Here is a 5302-nt window from a genome sequence, read left to right on the forward strand (position 1 = left end):
ATGAATGAATGAACTTTTCCCACCTAGTTTCTTACTATGCATGTGATCAGCATCTTAAAAGATTTAGGAGAATAAGATAATGGTGTTATATATAAAACTATGCAATCCAGTCTTTTTCAGGCATTCTGAGCTGTGTTCATAGATCACATCAGACATCTGAAAACTGCATACTTGGACCATATCTAGACAGTGGGAATGCCTTTATGGATGTGATAAACTACAGCCTTAAACATCCTGTTCTGATATGGAATTACTGTCAAGGTCACTGTCCATTCTAGGCTGCTTGAGACAATAGCCTGCATAAATTGTGAGAGTGAGAGAATTGTTGTTCTATCCCACCACCACACCCCTGAAACTCTACGTTTAGAACTCTGAGGACGATAGTATCTCCTTTTGCTATTCAGCTGCCAGGAAACTCAGATTGTGCTAAGGTGTCTCCTCTCCACCTCTCTTCTGCTTCCCTCCCTCCCCCCTCAGGTGGAACCTGGGAATATATGCACATGACAGACCAATATTTTAACACTCAGTTACAACTTGAGCCCTCTTCTTGATGTTTTGCTTTGAAACAATCTCACTTAGTTACACAGGTTAGCCTTGAACTCACTGTGTAATCCAAGCTTGCCTTAAACTGTTAATACACTTTTTCAGCCAGGATGTTAGGCATGAATCACCAAACCTGGATCAGAAGGCTGTCTTCTCTAATTGGCATATGTATCATGGTGTGTCTATCAGTGACAAACAGCCCAGCTCAAAATGATCAAAAAATGAATTTTGTGACCCATTTAGTTTAACCAGGACAATCTGCGTGACCATTGGATTGAGACTACCCATTGGAAGCCAGTCAGCCCATGGCCAAATTAAAATTACTGAATGACGAATTCGAAATTGATACAATGACCATTGTTACACATCATCCCCACTGCGTAGGGGTCAGAGAAGTAATTGGGTTTTTATTTAGTTCTTTATATTTTTCTTTAATTCTTAATATTATCCATAAGTGGTATTTCAGCAGTGAAGGACAGGGCCCTCTGAGCACTTCCTCCCTCCATGCCTGACTGTTGATGTACCCATTTTTGTGCAAACCAGGACAGTACTCCACAGTTGTTGAATGTTCATGCTTAGAATAACTTTGTATTCTACCAAAAGGTTGCATTTTATAACCCTTCTCCTATCTTCAGACTTTTACCTGTATTCCACTTCCCTTTCCCACAGTGTTCCCTGCATTTGAAAGAAATGTTAGAAATGTCTTCTTTAGGGCTGAGTTCCCCACTGTCATTTAATGCCCTGTAACCATATGTCACTCCATTCAGCAAAATTCACTGGAAAGAGAAGCTTCTCTGAGATTAAGGATATATATGATGCTTCAACACTATGTCAATTTAGCTAAATGACAGAATTAAAGTTTTATTTTCCCTAAGTAAGGAGTAGCTCTTCTTACCTTGGACCTGGCCTTTGAGAAAAATGTTTCTTGACTCAGTATTGTAAAGCAAAAATAGGATTTTTTTCTGAATTATACTGGCCAAGGATGCTGGCCACCACATACAATGGCTACAAAAAGAATGAGCTTGAAGTTTAAGTTAAAATCCAGTCCCTTATTCATAGTAGCTGTGGGTTAAGTGCTTAAGGGTCACATGTGATCCAATAACTGTGACACTGTAGTAGGGATCTGGAATAATTGCATCATCCCAGATAATTCTATTCAAGTCATCAAGTATTTCTAGTAAATGAATTCCCCTGAAGGAAAACAATTTGTGTTTATTACCCTTGGCGTGCTGCCTGTAATTTCAGGGCAGGAAAAGCAATGTAGCCAGAATGTCTGTTGGTGGGAATGATAGACAGGCACTGATTCCAGAGAGCTGTGTTCCTCTAGGCACAGAACTCAGGCATGGTTCTTCCAAATGCCACAAAACAGGCAGTTTATACCTTTGGGGCCTCCAGACTACACTTCAAGAAGACATTAACAATACCTGATAATTGGTTCCAAAGCAAAGGTACAGATATCTGCAAGTGGACTTTCACATAAGAACCCAGAAACACACCCTTCAAAGGGGTTTGTTTTTGCATTATATTGGACAAGTCCCACTCCCAGGTGTTCACTTTCGTGTCTATAGGGCCTCTGTCGATGCTGGCTTACACAGGAAAGGATGTATACAGATATGATTAAGTTAGGGGTTCTGGAGCTATGGAGAGTTTGCCCTGTGTCTTGGTTAGGTTTCTGTTGCTGTGAAAAACATCATAACTGAAAATAACTTGTGGAGAAAGGGTTTATTTGGTTTACACTTCCATATCATACATAATCTATCATCAAAGGAAATCATACCAGGAACTCAAAGTAGAAACCTTAGGCAGCTAATAAAGCAGAGTTCATGGAGGAATGTTGCTTACTGACCTGCTTGCTCCCTATGGCTTGCTCATCCTGATTTCTTATATACCCCAGGATAACCTCCTCAAAAGGAGGTTGTCACCTCCCAAAGTAGGCTCAACTGCCCATATAAATCATCTATCAAGGTAATTCATCAAAGACTTACCTACAAGCCAACCTATTTTTTTGCATTTTCCAATTAGTATCATTTATTTTTAATTAATCATTTTATTTATTTACATTCCAAATTTTGTCCCCATTGCAGTCCCCCCCTCCCAGAGTTCTTCACCCAACCCCCACTTCCTTTTGCTACTGAGAGGGTGCTCCCCATCCCCCATACCACCCTGGGCCTTCCCCTACCCTGGAGCATCAAGTCTTTACAGGATTAGGCACATCCTCTCCCACTGAGGCCAAACAAAGCAGTTCTCTGATGCATATATACCAGAGGCCAAGGACTAGCTTGTGTATGTTCTTTGGTTGGTGCCTTAATCTCTGGAAGCTCCCAGGGGTCTGAGTTAGTCTGAGTTAGTTAACACTGTTGGTCTTCCTATGGGGTTGCCATCTCCTTCAGCTCCTTCAGTCTTTCCTTTAACTCTACCATAGGAGTCTGGGACCTCAGTCCAATGATTGGCTGTAATTATCTGCCTCTGTCTCAGTCAACTGTTGGTAAAGCCTCTCAGAAGACAGCTATGTTAGGCTCCTGTCTGCAAGTGCAACATGGCATCAGTAATAGTCTCAGGGCTTGGTGTCTGCCTATGGCTTGGATCCCAAGTTGGTTGGTTCACTGGATGGCCTTTCCTTCTATCTCTGCTCCATTTTTGTCCCTGCACTTACTTTATTATTATTATTATTATTATTATTATTATTATTATTATTATTTTGGTTTTTTCGAGACAGGGTTTCTCTGTGCAGTCCTGGATGTCCTGGAACTTACTCTGTAGACCAGGCTGGCCTCGAACTCAGAAATCCACCTGCCTCTGCCTCCGCCTCCCAAGTGCTGGGATAAAAGGCATGCACTACCATGCCAGGCCCACTGCACTTACTTTAGATGGAACAATTCTGGGTCAAAAATTTTGAAGATGGGTTGGTGACCCCATCTCTCCACTGGGGGCCCTGTCTATCTACTGGAGGTGGTCTCTTCAGGTTCCATCTTCCCACTATTGGGCATTTCGGCTAAGGTCATCCCCATTGAGTCCTGGAAGCCTCTTACATCTCTGGTCTCTGGGACTTTCTAGAGGTTCCCCCACCCCCACTCTCAGCAGCTGCATATTTCCCTTCAATCTCATGGCCCTCTAGGCCTCTCTCTTTTCTCCCCCCTTACCTAATTCTGCCCCTCTTTTCCCCTCCCCTCCCCTCTCCCACCCAGGTCCCTCCCTTCCTGTGACCCCCATAATTATTTTGTTCTGCCCTCTGAGTAGGATTGAAGCATCCTCACTTGGGCCTTCCTTCTTGTTAAACTTCTTATGGTCTTATGGGTTTTATCCTGGGTGGTCTGTCCTTTTTCGCTAATATCCACTTATGAGTGAGTACATACCACCCACGCCCTTTTGGGTCTGTGTTATCTCACTCAGGGTGATATTTTCTAGTTCCATTTGCCCGCAAAATTCATGATGTCTTCATTTTTAATAAGTGAATAGTATTCCACTATGTAAGTGAATCATATTTTCTGTATCCTTTCTTCAGTTGAGGGACATCTGGGTTGTTTCCAGTTTCTGACTATTTTGAGTAAGGCTGCTATGAACATAGTGGAGCTCATGTCCTCCTACAATCCAGTGTGAAGGAAGCATTTTCTCAATTACAACTACTTCTTCCTAGATATATTTAGATCTGTGTCAAGTTTACAAGCAGAAAAAAAAAACAAAACAAACAAAAAACCAGCCAACACACAGTAGAACATGTGCACGGTTGATGGTTTGTAATGACCTCAACAGTGCCTTAATAAAAGGGAGGTGGGAAGATTAAAATCAGAGAGAGTGACATGAAGATAGAATAAGCAGCAAGAAAGCAAGAGTTAATGATGCACATGGTGAACACTGAGAATGGAATATGGTACCATGAGCAGGCAAGTCTAAGCAGCTTCTAAAAGTAGAAAAGTCTAGAAAATGTTGTTTCCTGGTGTATGCTGATGAAGCACAGTGCTTTAATTGGCTTCAGTATAACCCATTATAAACTTCCAATCTCCAGAAGTGTAATAAGGTAAATATGTGTTGCTATCAACCCTAAGGTTGTTATGATTTGTTATGTTGGATTCATTCTTGAGATCAAGAGATAAAAATTTAAAAAAAAAAAAAAGGTTTACTGGGCATTAAGGGTTAGGCCTAAAGGAGGGACTAGGTCGTGAACAAGTTCCTGCAACTGCCAGCAGGAGAGGCAGGCAGCAGCTGAAAAGTATCTGCCAAAACAGAAGCAAGAACATTTTTACAAAACAATATTATTAATAAATGTTCATATCCAAATGATGTGCTAAAATAAAGCATTTTAAAAATATCAAACAATGTATTTTGATATTAATCTGGGGAGAAAGAGACAAGCACAAAAAAAAAGAGTCTAGAAGATAGAGCATGTACATAGGTAACCAAGTGGCGGGGGAATAACAAGATGAAAGCATCTTTGGCTCTCTTGGTGTTTAACAAGATGGAGCTGTGACTGAGGTGCACAGGAAGCACAGGCTACTTCACAGTGTTGTAGGCAATGTTAGCCAATGAATAGTTAATAGTAGGAATTACCAGCAATGTGAAGAAAACTAGGAGCCTTAGCACATGAGTACCAATGCATCCAGGACAGGATCTGGACAAAGCTGAAGAGCATCCAGCTTTCAGCTTTCAATAAGCAGCTTACTAATGCTTGGACAAGTGTGGGTAAGTGTGTGCAGTGCTCTGTATGCATGTGCTCTGCTCCTCAAAGTGGGGTCTGCTCAACATGTCAGAATATGATTATTTT

The sequence above is a fragment of the Mus pahari genome, chromosome X (assembly GCF_900095145.1).
Source record: "Mus pahari chromosome X, PAHARI_EIJ_v1.1, whole genome shotgun sequence".
Taxonomy (NCBI): Eukaryota; Metazoa; Chordata; class Mammalia; order Rodentia; family Muridae; genus Mus; species Mus pahari.